We start from the raw sequence: 16,214 nt of genomic DNA, 5'->3' as shown, positions 1-16,214 counted from the left end.
CCCTGAGTAGTTTGATCACAACTCTCCATTAGTCCTACTGGGAGCAGGACGAATACTTCAGTTGTGTGAAATATAAAATAAATAAATAACTTTACTTCGTTTCTCAACCTGAGTTTTAAGACAAGTCTTAAAGAAATCAAATGATGTGACTAAGCAGAAAATATTTGCAGGCAATTTTCAGTTAGAGGAATGTCAAGGCAGTGCATCTTGTCTTCCAGAAAGACTGTTCTGTTCTCCATAACCACATAAACCTTAGAGGAGTGAATGGAATAGTTTGGCGCAATGACATATGTACAAGCTGTAGCTTTTGCAAGCAGGTTTTGCACTTTTCCAAGTCTGGTTCTGATAGCTTTGTAGGTGAAAACCAGGATTGTTGTCTGTGGTTTAAAGGAACAAGTCTCTGGTCTGGGAATTAAAGCTTATCTGGGTAACTCTTACACAAAGGATGAGTGGGGAAAAGCCAAATTTGCAGAAAAGCACCCTGGTTTCATCCTACTGATAGAAATAGTGATTATTTTCAAGTGGTTGTAGCAAAATCCCAGCTTTGTGGAGAATGCTGGGAATTAGGATGACTAATGTGCATCTTTCAGACCTGTGCTGCTTTAGGCTAACAGAATCCCAAGGAAGAGTTGGTTAAATGCTTCAGTCTGTCCATATCCCAGTGTCAAATAAGAGCCCAACACTAAAATGTGGATCTTTTTTATTAACCTGTAACCTTCAGAATGGTGCAGACTACCAAGCAGTTTTTTTGCAGTCCCGCACATCGCTGACATTTGGATATATCGGCATTCCCAGTGTGGGAGCGTCTGCACGCAGTTTGCATTGATATGAATGTTGGAATCAGGGGCTTAGCAACACCTTTTCCAGGATCCCAGATAAAAGGAGCTAACTCAGCAATCTGACCAGCACCTTCTGCCCTAATGAAAGCCACTGTAAAAAGGAATATAGCTCTCCTACATCCATCAGCTCGATTCACCTGCCTCTCAAGCCTGTCTCCCCTTCCACAGCTGAGCAGAGCAGTTGGTGAGAGATAAGAACACACTTAGGTGTCCTGTTGGTAACCATAAAAGGGCTGTAAAACGCAGCCAGAATGGGACATTGCCCAAGACAAAAAGGTGAAAAAATGTGGCCGTGGCAAATCCTGCCTTAGAACAGCTCCTGGAATGCTCATAGCCTTCAGAAAATGACAGCTAAGGACTTGAGGGAAAGCATTTTCTGTCACACTGCAATTTAGCACCAGAAAAGGTCTCCATAGGTAACGCTGCATCTTGAAAGCCATCTGGAATTTTCCCCGGCAGCATTGTGCAGTGTTAGCAAGAACACACGGGTCCCCTGGAGTTAATATGTAAGTTTGGAATACAGGGTCCATGTTTATTTCCAGATATCTTCTGTTGTCTGTCCTGTACTTTATGCCAACATTTCATATATCTGCTGAACGAGAGAGCTCAGCTCCAGCGCTGGTGTTTGCTTACCAATATCAACTATTATCCCAAGCTTCCTGTTACTCAATTCCTCCATGCTGAGTACGCTCTCCGCAAAGCTCTCCTGGTGTTACAGAATGCAACATAGCAATCGCGTTGTAAGACGAATGCATTGTCATACCAACCTATGGCTAAAGTTAGACAGTTGTCAGTGTTATTTTCAGATGTGGGGGACCAAGGGACAGTGATTCGAAGAGTAACTGAGCTGGGAAAAAAGGATGCATTGTTTTTAAGTATCCCATCATAGCACGGTGCACAGAGTGAGACAGCACAGAGTGGATGGCTTCATTCTCAGGCTCTCACTGCAGAAATACTTCAGGGATACCTATTTAGCCAGATCCACTTTGTGCTGCATGCTCTCTTATCCTGGATACAACAGATAAAACAACAGACAGAGATGTCACAGCAGAGCCATAACTCTGGAGGAATTCCTGAGCCATGAAAGACACCTCCTTTATCAGAAAAAACCCACATGCCCATCTCTCTTCAGGTGTTTAGCACTGGAAGGAGATTGCAGGAGAGGGGGAAGCACCCAGAGATTGAAGGGAAAGCTATTCATATTCCACCAGGATTCATGTTCCTGCTAAAAGTTACATGTATGTGGACCCAACTGTACTAAAACTGAAGGAGACTCTAGAGTAAGCGACTGTGTATAGAATCCTAAGAACAGCTGCCAGAGCACTTTGGGGAAGTCCTTTTCAAAGCGATCTCTCAAAACCTAAAAGTAATCCTCCAATTTTGTGGCCCTTGGATTTATTCACTGTTTTCTCTCCTTTGTTCCAAAGACCAAAAGTTTTGTTTGTGTGGATGGACTGAGAGATACACAACAAAGCTTAAGACCATCGTGTGCCAGGGCCACCGGCACTGCCAGTTTTGGTTTGGAAGGGCGTTTGTTCTTTGTTTCACTTTGCCTTTTTGTGTATCAAACGATAACAGGAGAAGGGCAGCTAACTAGCAATTATTTTTACTTCTTCAAAATGAAAAATACTGTTCTGCCAAAGCAGAGGGAAGCAGCAAAAAGGATGCGGCTTCCCTTCTCTGCTGTCTGCACGTGGAGGGGAGATGATGCTGAACGAGGTGTCATCATCCCCTATTCCCAGTCCTGTGCCTACGGCCATGTGCCTTAGCTGTTATATTTTTCCATTGGACAGTAGCTCATTTATTAAGTAACTGTAATTATCAGTGTATTTTTAAATTAATATCTGTAGTTCTGGACACACAGTCAGGTACAGAGCTTTTCCTGCTCTGCTGCGCTGTGTTTGCTATTCTTATCGCTGATGTTTGGCTCCCATGCCAAAGAAGTCAAACATCTCAAACAGATATATGCCTTGTATTTGAACAGAGATAGACGCACAGATACAAAGCGAGCAAGAAGGCCCGTTTAATGGGCAAACATAAACATGGAAAGGATCTGATCACTGCAGCAGAACAGACGTGCTATGATGTAGCTAACAGCATTCCATGACAGGGCACATCTGCAAGGCATACCCTCAGTTCTGATGCTACTACACCTTTCATCTTGGGTGATCAGCCACTTGCCTGCAGTTTTACAGAGTCCTCTCTCATTAAAATATGCACTTTTAAATCAACCAGAATGACCATTCATAGTCTCACTTTAGAGCTCACAGGAAACCTCAAAAAGGGCTCTTAATGAGGGAGTGACGGGGTAGGACGAGGGGGAATGGTTTGAAGCTGAAAGAAGGCAGTTTGGGATGAGATATCACTATGAGGGTGGTGAGGCCCTGGCCTAGTTTGCCCAGAGATGCTGTGGCTGCCCCATCCCTGGAGGTGTTCCAGGCCAGGTAGGATGGGGCTTGGAGCCCCCTAATCCAGTGGGAGGTGTCCCTGCCCCTGGCAAGGGGTGGAACTGGATGGGCTTTGGGGTCACTTCCAACTCAAACCATTCTGCAATTCTATGATAAGTCCCGTGCAACAGTAAGCCAGAAATCACTTTGTTCTCCCACCTTCCCTACTAACAGTCATCAAAGAGAAGAGAGTTCACACACTGCCACACTTACAGTTCTGCTGTCTTCACAACCAAAATACTCTTCCTTGCAACACCCATCTCTACGGTGTTTGAGTCCTCTTATCAAACCCTGTCACCTGTCCTGCCTTTCGAATCCTGCACAACTGATCCCTAGGGCATTCTACAATCCCTACCCAGTTGTCTCATGAAATGCACAGTGTAGTCATGTAACTGTTTTCCTGGTCTAGTGACAGTTGCCAGTCTCGCACTTTGGCAGCCAGTACAAGAGCGGTGTTGTTTTGCCTTGTGAGGTGATACCTTCCTGATGGTGGCAGCTCGTATTGACTCCTTCATAATGCATCAAATTGTTTGACTCTATCCACATACAAAGCCTTCAGTGTTTTGTGAGGGCTACGAACTGGAAAGTTCTGTGACTTCTAAGGATCAATCTCTTTCTTCCATATCCCTGTGAAGTTTTTTTGTGTCACTACAAGCAGGCAATCTGCAAACCAGGTGAGGTACTGGCTTGGTTATTTTATCCATTTCTAGTTACAAGGTCCCTCAAAGAATAAGTGATGTTTTGGTATGAGTGAAGTGCACGTCTTCAAATACAAAACTGATGTGGGGAAGAATTACCCGGGGTGCAGCGCTACTTAGTTCACAAAGTCCTTATCAGAAAGAACCTTTGGTTTCTCTGTTTTCAATAAACATCTTTGACAAGCCAGCTGGAATTCAAATTGTTGCGGTGGTGTGACTGATGTTTGTTTCATGATATAACTGTCGGGGGGGATCTTTCTTCTTCATCTTACATAATTCTTAGGAGGCCTTTGGAATCCAGTACGTTCACTTGTGCCCTAGAAATGTTTTGGCACCCAGTTGCCAATTTCCATGCTGCTGCCTGACCTTTGCAGCCTGTGTTCTTCTGAGCTTGCTATCCACCTCGTTTTGCTGCCCTGTATTCTGCTGATGTCATATCTCCACAGAAGCCCATGTTCTCAATGCCTGCTTGCATTCATCTTTAACATGCCATTTAAAAACAGCTGGCATAGCCAATAGGTGCGGAACCATATGTATGTCATCAGTGAGTTTTTCTATAGCATACCAAGCACTGATTTCGTTTAAACTCTTTATTTCTGTCCATTTCCCATCAATTTTGATATATTATTCATGTTTGATAAGCTGTTGTTGAATCTGTTGTTCTTGTGCTTATGTTTAGCTGGGAGTTACTTCACCTATTTCTAATGATCATAACAGATCCACTGTCAGTTCTCTGAAAATCCTCACTGAGAGTCTCTGCAGTCCCTCCTTTCTACCGTCCCGACTCTATTGTGGCTATTCTGTTTCCGCTAGCTAATAAGTGGCATTCAACCCAAAAGAAACTGTTGGTGGCACCGTGCCTGGAAGATGTCTTTCTGGTTGCCCTTTTCCTTCTTATGTTCTCCTTGACCTGTATTTGTTAGAACAGGTCATGAAAGACTAGAGAACTGGGATTCCCAAAGTTAAGGAACTGACTAAAAGATGGTATGGAACTGAGAAAACATCATTTGGTTTGCTTGTTTGGTTGGTTTTGCTTTAAAGTAGGGCTTGCAAACTCTGGTTTTCAAGGAGACAAGGGATTTGTGGACTTAATTTGACAGCCTTCAAGAAGATCTGCTTTTAAAAGAGAGACCAAACAATGTGATTAAGCTTAGAAAAGATCCACACGATTCATGCGTTTCATTTAAATGAGTAATAGTAAGATTGGTGCAGATTGTCACATCAAAGGAATGAAAGAGGCACCTGATAGATCTATGGCTTTGCGAAGTCCCAGTAGCTGTGCTGGGTTATTTTAATTTGAGTGCTAACTCAAGAATCATTCTCAAGTCATGAGAAGAAATATTAACAAGCTTTTTGCACATGAAGCTTTTAGTGTTGTCTTCTGGATCAATTAGCCAGCAGCGATACTCACTAGGCCATTCCTCTACCCTGCCCTCCAGTCCCACGCTGACAGCCCTTGACATTTGTTTTCTGCTCAAATGCCTTTTAGTCTAATACCAGCAGGGGGTCGATATTGCCAGTCAAGCATATTCTTCACCTACCTTAAAAATAACTCGGGAAATTAAATTATAAGGATGAATTCAGAATTGCCTTTTCCTGGCTCCTTTGCTTTTAAGTGAACTTTGATTTGTGACTTCTCCCTATGACTGTGAGCACTGCAAACAGAGTGAGATTGGTCTCGCAGAGCTTCAGCTGTCACCAGTACAGGCACCTGAGCTGTTCTCACTGCAAAGAGCCTCAAGTATTCCTTTACAGCCACTGCAGAACGAGTCAAGACAGTCACAGAGGACTCTCATCATCCAGGAAAATGGAGGTGCTTGCATTAGAGAAGAATCCTGCCCTGTGTCCCTTACTGTAGTGGGGGGAGCCCCTGTTCAGAAAGGCCAGTGCTGAGCCAAGACCCTGGATCGAGCTCCCGGTGTAAGAATGGAGAGGAAAGCCTAATGCTGAGCCAAGACCCCGGGCTCAGCTCCTGGTGCAAGAAAAGGAAGCCTGAAAACACCAAGAGCCTGACCCGAACATGAGCCTCACAGCCTCCCATGTCCTGTGGCACAGCTGGGTATCACAACTTCCTTGCTGTCAGCACCATGAGAGCTTTGGATTCCCTGCTACCTGCCAGAGAGCCTGGATGCTTTGGCATCCCAGAACGCTGATGTTCATTTGAGTGGGTCTCCAAAGCCAGAAATCTTACAAGTCCAGCACCTGACTCCCTCTAGGATTGTTAAAGCCAGTATGGTACCACAGGAAACATAACTTTGGATTTCAGGACTGTTTATCAGAACTCTGATGCTTCCAGTGAAACACTTTGAATTCATTTCCTCGACGTTTTATGTGAAAACTGTTTGATAAAGAGGCAGATCTGGTCCACTTTACATCACAATGGTTGCTTGTCTATCACAGCATGTCTTTGCTCCTACTGAAGGCAACAGTAAAACTCCCAACAGGAGTCTGAGCTAGGATAGCACTGAATCCACGGGAAATCACCCTTCCAAATGCATCCGTTGTCCCTGGGGGTGGTGTTTTGTGATCTACAACCACAGAGGTTCAAGACTGAATGTCTGAAATGTTCGAACCTTTCAAATAAGAAACTTCTTTAAATTTGCCAAGCCTGACCTATGCCCAATAAAAACTCAAAAACACCAGAACAAATGACAACATTGCTTCCCCAGAACCAGGGCTCAACTGTGACCTACACGGACATATGCCCATTTCTCAGACTCAAAATGACAGAGTCCAGCTACTCTGCCTGACCTCAGCACCTCTTCTCAGAGCCCGAGACTGGCCGTTTGTGAAATGTAGAATGGTCATTATTTGCTTCTTCAGACTCAGAGGAGTGTGCAGATCAGTCCGTATGAGTCCCAGAAGTTAACCCTGCACCCACTCCACGTCTTCCACGTTGTAAATTCAAGTCTGAGCGTTGAAGTTATCCTTCTAACCACAGAGAACAACCTTAAATCTAAAAACTTACCAGGATTAAACTAGTCACCCAAAAGATGATTAATATAATTCCTGGAGATCTGACACCAGAAAATATAAAAAGTTCAACGAGTCTTAAAAAGACCAAGCCGCGTGTTCCTTCTGTGCTTCATTTCTGTCAGAAAATCCGTATAAAAAGGAACACAACATGAGCAAACCCAGATGTGCATGAGGAAGGGTGGCTGCAGTTGGAATCCTGCAGAGGGAAAGCACAGGATCCATTATTATCGGCAGTGTCAGGTTCACTGCCATCCCTGCTAACAGAAAACAGAACAACAGCTCTCATCCTGTGGGCCCAGTTTTGTCCAACACTGCTAGGAAACAGAATGAACAGAAACTAAGGTAATGTCAATTATACCTACAAACCCCACCTGTTTTGGTAGGCACCTCATGACATGCAACAGTCCGATGCGAATCAGAAGATACCTTGTAAACAGACCTGCCAATAAAATGCAGCCATTTAGAACCCAGCATGAAATCAAGAGAACAAAACGATATCACGTGCTCACCAAGCCTGCCTTGAAAATTCAAACATCTTCTCTATGACAATCCAAGAATGACTTTTCCTTGTTTAAGACCTACAGACCCAGAACACTGTAAAAGATTCGTAGTCGTCATGGCTTTTGAACAACACACATGGAAGCCCTTGGCCAGCAACCTTCCCTGCTTTCCTGATAATGGGTATTTCTGTCAGTCCTCATGGCACTGCTTCATGAAACTTTGCACAGAATTTTCTGTTCTCTGGAAAAAAACACATTGTACCATGCGGCAACAAGAGAAAAACCCCACTGAGATGGGTTTGGGTCACTTTATCTTGCCACCCACAGAAAGAACACCTTGTGATCAAGCTGGTCATAAAATTCAACACAGGAAGATGGTACACTGGCACTAAAAATTATTGTGTGGCAAAGGTGAAATTTAAACTGGGTTTCCCAAGAAATTTCTGTGTAGTTTATTATTTGTATCCTTTTCTCCCCCCCAAAGGAAAAGACTATTTTATTTGATTGCTGGTTATCAAATAGGCTACCTAGTTCCATTTCTGGAAGGAAAATCAAGTACTGCTTCCTCCTTGTAGTATGTAACTGCAGTTAAAGTTGGGTACAGACAGCTTTAAACAAGAAAAACCTGAGCCTCTTGTCTATAGGGCACTGCTATTGCCTAAGTGGCTATTCGAGAGCTCAGTAAGGTTATCAGTCCCTCACTGGAGGATTTTGAAATACGTTCAGCATTGGCCTAATTCTGGTCATGACAAAGTGCTAGAACTTGCCTGACTTCACTGGAAGCGGAGTTGATAAATCACAGGCCGATTATGATCCAGTAGTGTGCCCAGGTGGCCAAGAAGGCCTACAGTATCCTGGCTTGGATCATCCACGGTGTGGCCAGCAGGAGCAGGGAAGGGATCGTGCCCCTGTACTGGGTGCTGCTGAGGCCACACCTTGAATCCTGGGTTCGGTTTTGGGCCCGTCACTACAAGAAAGACATCGAGGGGCTGGAGACTGTCTAGAGGAGGGCAACAAGGCAGGTATAGGTGCTCGAGCAGAAGTGTTATGAGGAGCAGCTGAGGGACACGGGGTTGTTTAGCCTGGAAAGAGGAGGCTAAGGGGATACCTCATCGCTCTGTGTAGCTCCTGGAGTGGAAGCTGTTGCGCAGTGGGTGTTGGTCTCTTCTCCCAAGTACCAAGGGATAGGATGAGAGGAAATGGCCTCAAGTTGCACCAGTGCAGGTTTAGAGTGGATATTAGGAAAAATTTCTTTACTAGAAGAGTGGTGAAACCCTGGCAGAGGCTGCCCAGGGCAGTGATGGAGTCAGCACCCCTAAACGGGCTCAAAAAATGCGTAGATGTGGCAGTTCAGGACATGGTTTAGCAGGCACGGTGGGGTGGGGCTGACAAGTGGACTGGAAGAGCTTTTTCCAACCTGAATGATTCTCTTTTATTTTACACAAGTGGATACAATTCCAAGTGGGACGCTGTTCTTCATGCAAAAAGCTTCTTATTAGGCCTCGGTTTTGGAAGCGGGGGTTTCATTCACAGAAGTCCATGGGAAATCCTATCTTGGATCTCTTCATATGGACTTTCTACAATATTTTAAGGAAGTTATTTCATAGCAAATCACACAAATATTCTTAGTATGGTTAGCAGAAGAGTAGGAAGCAAGCTGTCACACAGCAAGGAATTAGTCTGGGTTTAACTACTTCCTGTGTGTGAAGCCAAGCACCCCACTCAAAGCTGCAGCCAAGGACTCGTGCTGGTGAGACAGTGATAACAGATGAAAAGGCTGCTGCAATGAGCTGTGGGAGAAGTACAGCTGGGAGGAACTCTGGCATAAATGCAGAGGGGACAATTACGGTCAGTAAAAGCAGGTCCATCTTAGGTTACACTGAGATTATTCTAAACCTGATGCTCAAGCCTAATTCTTTCCTAAAAGAGCGCTCTGGCAGAGAACACTGCAGTGTGTCTGGAGGTAAACAGGTACTCGCCTTCAGTAAGCACCAGTCTGGAGGAACAGCCAGCAAGCCTTTCCAGAGTCATCGGGTAGGAGAAGGCAGCCACCTACTGTTAACAAACTCTCCTGCACGTAGGAGCCCTGGACCTCACCATGGGAGATAAACGTCATGTTCGTGCGGGCGAGGACAGGGCTGTTCTTTCACGGACATCATTCCTACTAACTATTCCCAGTTAGTGACTCGCTATTCCAGGATAAAAAGCTTGCAAGGTGTTTCTGCATACTTTGTCACACTGGTGGAAGATGCTAGAACACCAGAATGCCTCAGCAACATCTAAAAAACCTCAAGATATCAGTTATTTGTACTCATTTGGCAAGTGCTGCAGGAATCAGGCCATACCATTAGGCCAGGAGGAGAGTGTGCTTTCTGTTAATTGCACTTTCTTCCCTCTTTTATTCAGGCTGTTGTAAGTAAAACTCGTTGAATCTATTCCATAACAGTCCATTCTATACCTTTAAGTACCTTCCGGTACTGAAAGGTGCTCCAGTAAAGATGAGGAGGGGCTCTTGGTCAGGGAGGGCAGGGAGAGGATCAAAGGAACAGTTTTAAGCTGAAAGAGGGGAGATTGCAGTGAGATCTTGGGGAGAAATGCTTTGCTGTGAGGGTGGTGAGGCCCTGGCCCAGGTTGCCCAGAGCAGCCGTGGCTGCCCCATCCCTGGAGGGGTTCAAGGCCAGGTTGGATGGGGCTTGGAGCCCCTGAGCCAGCGGGAGGTGTCGGGGTGTGGAACTGGATGGGCTTTAAGGTCCCTTCTAACCCAAACCGTTCTGTGATTCTACAATAATTCCACAACAGGTTAAAGTTAGTAGAAATAAATTAGTTGAAAGTAAAATAGTCATTAAGCAAACAACTTCTTATGAACTGCCTCTGACAGTCTGTTTAACGGAAGTCAGGTGCGTCTGCTGAGGAATGACAGTCCACGTAGGCGGGTAAGCAATGTATCTTAGTTTGAATATTCTAGCACACAAAACAAAACAACACATCTGATTGTTCCAGTGATGGTCTTATGAAATTGCCATAATGAAGTGTATAACAAAGAGATCGGCTCCCAGTGGAGTTTTGATTAATAGAAGGAGAAAACCTGACCTGTGAGATTTATTTTGTGCTCTTACTGCAAAGTGTTTGTGTAAGACTTCTGGAAGTGTCATTGTCTTGGACAGCGTTTTCATTGTCCTTACACAAGTCATCTTAAATTAAAGATATTTGAAATACAGAAGGGAAAAAGTGCTTTAAGAAAGTAGGTAACACTGATAAAGCACAGCATTCCAGAAACAGCAAATAGCTTTTCTGGCTAGTAGCAGTCACTGGCTAACAGAAGGGTGCAAGATGGGGAACTAGGGCACGCAAAGCTTCATGTAAGCTGTGCTTTGTTGAACACAAGAAGGGTGTTTGAAATCTCACTGAAGTTGTGGCATTTAAGAGCTTCACCAAACATGGAGAGGCTGTAGCGCCGGCTGAAGGCAAGCTTATGAGTTTGTGCTCAAACTGACTCTGGAATACAACCTTAAAAGTAATATCTTGTGTGGAATTGAAGGTCACACAATTGGGAAAACAAATCAGATGCTGTAGGCTGTGTCTGTGCATCAAAATTCATGAATGAGAATAAATGACGCACATTGACCTCCCAAAGCACTCATAACTTGCTCAACAGATATCCATCAGCAATGTGTGTTCCGTTTTACTGCTGCGCTCTGCCAGGGAGGGCCTTCCTTAAAAATATAACTGAAACCTCGTTCATGAAGGAGAAAACAAGAGAATGACAGGGGATGAAATGAAAATCCACCCCATCAGCAGTTTTCGTCTCATGTACATGAAATGCTAGTTGGAAAGGGCACTATTTCAGGAACACAAAGCGACTCAAGGCAGCACGTAACCCTGTAATTGGCTTGCGCTGAAGTCACTGGCATTGCTGTAGATGTCACAAGCAAAAAATCCCTGGTTAGCCAGCTGGAAAGAAATGACATCAAATAATCACTATATATTTACTGTTGAATGGAAAAAAAAAAAAGTTATTTTTAGGATAGGTATGTTTAAGAATCAAAAGCTTTAGTACAATTCCATTCCCAGAATGTTGGAAAGAGCAAGAATTTGTCATTCGTGGCCCTCAATTCTGACTTGTTGCAGATGAAGATGGACTGCCAGCTTCTAGCTCCATCTACTGTGCCAAACTGAAATAAAAAAAAAGATTGATCTTAAAAAACCTGTATCTCAGCCCTTTACTAAAATGAGAGATCAAGAATCAACACTATAGAATTGTTGAAAGAAAATGTATTGAAGTGAAGATGAAATGGCAAATACCATGAGATAATAAGTAGACCAGGACACAATAAGCAAGGGAGGAAAGGTTCTGCTTTGAAAACTAGAGGCTGCACAGCAGATTCAAGGGGAAACAGATAATTTTGAACAATTGAGGGTTTTCAGACTGTTTTTCTAGTTATCATTTGAACTGTGCAAAATCCAGGTTTGTTCCACTTTACTAATCTTTCTAAGGGAGCAAAACAATTTCTTACATTGCCTTGACTGAAAGCAAGCTCTCACGAAGCTTTACACAGAGATTCTCAGCCCCCTTTCTCACCCAGAGACAAACCACCCTGGCACAGGCATACTTTACACGAAGAGAGCAAAGCAACAGCTCAGACTGTGGTGTTCTGCATGCCAGCATAAGGCTGCTTGCATTCAGACCTCCTGCGCTGTGCAAAAGAGAAACAATTTCAAGGACTAATTTCAGGACTAATCAATTGTTTACTTAAAAAGTGGGCTGGCAGGACTCAAGCAAAACACAAGACATGTAAGCTCCTAGCTGATTCCTCTGCAGTCTGCAGCTGATTGTACTTTAAATGATAGTAATGGCAAACCCCAAACAACAGAACGCGATTTTGACAAGAAAACTTTGATACCCAAATACAGGAGGTTTGGCCTTGAGAGATCTCATTCGCAGGCTGGGATCACAGATGTGTTATATATATATATATATAAGACACACCAAACTCCTCTTTATCTTACGACTTCTCTTGTTCTTATTTTATTTTTCTCTTTTACAGCATTTTCAGAGACTCAGGAAGAAACCCAGAATCTCACCCCGATGCTATTTGCCTCAATTTGCCATGGCATTTTTCAATTTTATAGTCGCAAAAGGTAAGCATTTTAAACCTATGTGAAGAAAATTAGGAACATGCAAATCCACTTTCATATATGAATTCTGCCTGTAAAAATGCAAGTCTCGGCGTACTGCTAAGTTTTAGGATTCCACGTGCTTAAGCCATTTCTTAAATAAGATACAGACTCCCAAAATATTAAACATACTGCAGAATAAATATCTTTTTAGCTTCACACTTTAGGACAGCTGTTAGCTAATTATCCTTTAGAATTTCTAAGCACAAAATACTGTTATATGCTTGGTGGTACTGGGACTGTAGAGAAGGGTATAAAACAGGGACTAGTTTGTAAAGCTCACCGTAAAAGACAAAGTCCAAATTCACATCAAAACCGATATTCTTTTTTTTTTTTTTTTAATACAAAAAGCGCTGCCTCCCCTTGCCTCACCAGGCTTAGGTCGCATGGCTCACGTCTGTCCAGGGCCGTCAGGGTTCCAGCCCAGCCTTCTGCCAGGGTCAGCCATCTTGTATCCCCTACAGCGTTCACAGATCTCTCAAGGATTACCACAAACTGCAGTCTTTAGGCTCCTGTCCTCCTACAGGCAGACTCCTCTCTCCACATAGAACCCTGAGTTCCCAGCCCCCAAAGAGCAGTGGTGTGCGACATACCACTAGTTATTCTGGTGCCATTATTGTACCTTTAACACGTGCCAGATCCTTGGATAAAAGGAGGCCGGCATGTCCACCACTCGCTAGGTCGCTGTTATGTTAACGTGCTCGCCTCTGGCCAAACGCTCAAGTGAGGACAGCAAGATGAAAACGTGCATCCTTAACTTGGGAGTGTTTTCCCTCAGAGAAATGCCTCACAGACGGAATCAGCAGTGAATAAGTCCTACTAAACCGTCTGAACCAGCCCCAAGCGTACTGGCAGACACCACCGCATTCAGACCCAAACCAGACCTGTTCCACCCCACCCAAAGTCTCCAGCGCTCCTGCTGGCATCCCAGCAAATGCCCCGGTATCAAACACCACACGAGGCTTTGATGTCGTGTGGGTGAGTGAATACGATTGGCAACGCTCCTCAAAACCTACTCGATCCTTCTGAGTGATGGCACCACAGAGGAACAAGGAAAAGGTTAGTCTTTGTTAGCAAACACTTAGCTGGATGGAATGCCATCATTTCCTTTTCTTTTTCACACAGCACTTGCATATTTCTTCAGCTAGCCAGTCTTTTAAAGGTTTTGCTTTCGGGACTCGTCTTTACTTTCCTAATCCTCCCCGTGAGGAAGTGTTCAAAGCTACCACGATGTTGCAGTAAAGTTTAAGGGGAACTATCAAAACGTGTAATATCTGTATCCGAGATGGAATGCAAATCATTTTAAATCCATCCAAGCAGGATGTACACATATTTCAACTGACGATGATGTGGATAACTGTAGCAAATGGCAACACCCCCCCCCGGCTTACCAGGTCAAATGCAGACAGAGGTCACTCCCAAGTGGCCCTTAGTGCTGGGTATTCTTGAGAGTTGGCATTAATGTCAAGGTTTTACCTTGCTCAACAGGGCCGATGTAACTCCCAGCAGTTCTCCCAGGCTTGCACGGCTCTTCTTAAATTCTGAATCTGTCTGGATTCTCTTTGCTTTCTTTCATTCCCAAGGCTACACCAATGGAGACACTCACAAGAAACTTGCTGTAATGGAGAAATACAGGTATTAACAAAATGTAATTTAAAGTAAATGCCAAGGTTGTATAGAAATGATTTTTAAGCATTCTTTTTCATGTGTAATTTAGATATTAACGCTGTTTTAGATGAACCTTAAAATACATATCACAGAGAGTAGTAGTTAAGGTAGAGGCATTTATGTTCTCATCCTTCCATCCTTCCTTCCCCCTCTGACTTAATCAGCAGTAGCTGCGCAATTGCTGAACAACTTCAATGTTATTATATCCGTTTAGAGTAATTAATGATGGTCTCATTAATTTATCTTGTCTCCCATTTCAGATGGGTCTTCCCTTTTTTTTTTTTTTTTTTAAAAGAAGGCTATGCCCCAAGGAGGTTCAGGGACTCGCTCCTTTTGGTACGTATATTGAAGGAATGCAATAATTGGGAGTTCAGAATTCCCAGAATGATAGGAATTAAAACATTGCAGCACATAGAGAAGCTGCAACTGCAGAACTGTTTGCATCGGGTTGGAACTTGGATGATATTTAAGGTCCCTTCTGACTCAAACCACTCTATGATTCTATGATATCTGATGACTTCATTCATTTTGTAATCAGTGAGAATGGCACGACTTGGGTTTGAGATTAATTTCACAGCTCATTTAGATAATCATCTCAACTGGAGATGTAACTTATGCGCTCCTCCTATGTTTCTCCTACTCAGACTAATATAAAATGAGATGTACTCAGTCTGGAGATGAAGAGACAAAAATTTAAGGGTGTGGTTTTAGGCTGACAGCTTTCACCCTTTGTATGAGGCAGTCCCTTTTCAGCACTTAGAGGAATTCAACTGCAGCACAAAAAGAGAAAAGCCACTAGTGAGACAGGCTAGAGGGAGACAATGGCAAAAGCAGATTTGTGGCAGTTGCAGCTGTCCTGAGTTTGGGCTAAAAGCTCCGGAAGTTTTCAGAAAAACAAGTAAAGAGAGAAAATATATTCACCCCCTCCCAAAATGAAAACTGTATCAGCATTTTAGAAGTGCCAGTTCAGTGCATTTACATTAAGAGTTATCAAAGTTAAAAGATGGATTATTTAATCTTTGCACCTTCAGAATGTGACACCCTCTTTCACCCTTTTGTCTCTCCAGCCCTCATATGATAATTGCAGGAGTTCTGATCATCGTTCAGGAGCTCCTAGGCTGAAAAAGTAACTAAGAAATAAGAGCTGCCTGTAACCAGAGCGTGTTGGGGATTGCTGAGTGGCACGGCACAGAGCACAGGTGGGTGGCAGTAGCTGACACATGCAGGAAGCAGGAGGGGGAGAGCACATGTGTAAAATCGGAGCAGTTGGAGGCAAAGCCAGACTCTCGGGGAGTGAGAATGTGCACGTTACGGGCATGTGCGTGTGCAGGAGGGGCTACTGAAACTCAAACCAGCAATAACTTCGGTTCCTGTAGGAGTTATAATTGCAAACAAAACTCAACATCCCAGTTTCATGACTTAGACAGTGACCCTGCCTTCATCAGTTACAAATGAAACTGAAAGCAGGTCGGCAGAGACACATATTCCACAGCAGAGGTTGAAACAGGTGGGTTGGCCCGTGGAACCTTATAAAGAATCTGGCACATGAGAGAGCTCCTGAGAGCATTCACTGAATTCCAGCCTCAGGTTCTCCCAGCATTCCTATTGAGTGTTGGAGTCATCAGTAGCCAGAAGGGGACAGAATAAACACTGAAGGACAAGTTGCATATCCAAGGAATAAACAAGGATCATTATTTTTCTTAAGATTTTCTGCAGCTTCATGCTAGCAACAAAACTAAATGGCCAAAGTTAACCCATCTCACAAAAGATAAGGTATTTGTCAGGGATCCATTCCCTGACCAGGGCTTCCCTGACTTCCCAGTGCTGTGTAATCCATTGCCTAAGAGCCCCAGGAGCCATAAGCACAGCTTTAGATCACGCACCCATATGGAAACTGGGATACAAAACCAA

The sequence above is a fragment of the Cuculus canorus genome, chromosome 4 (assembly GCF_017976375.1).
Source record: "Cuculus canorus isolate bCucCan1 chromosome 4, bCucCan1.pri, whole genome shotgun sequence".
Taxonomy (NCBI): Eukaryota; Metazoa; Chordata; class Aves; order Cuculiformes; family Cuculidae; genus Cuculus; species Cuculus canorus.
The sequence above is the reverse complement of the archived record's forward strand: the minus strand, read 5'-3'. Positions refer to the sequence as shown.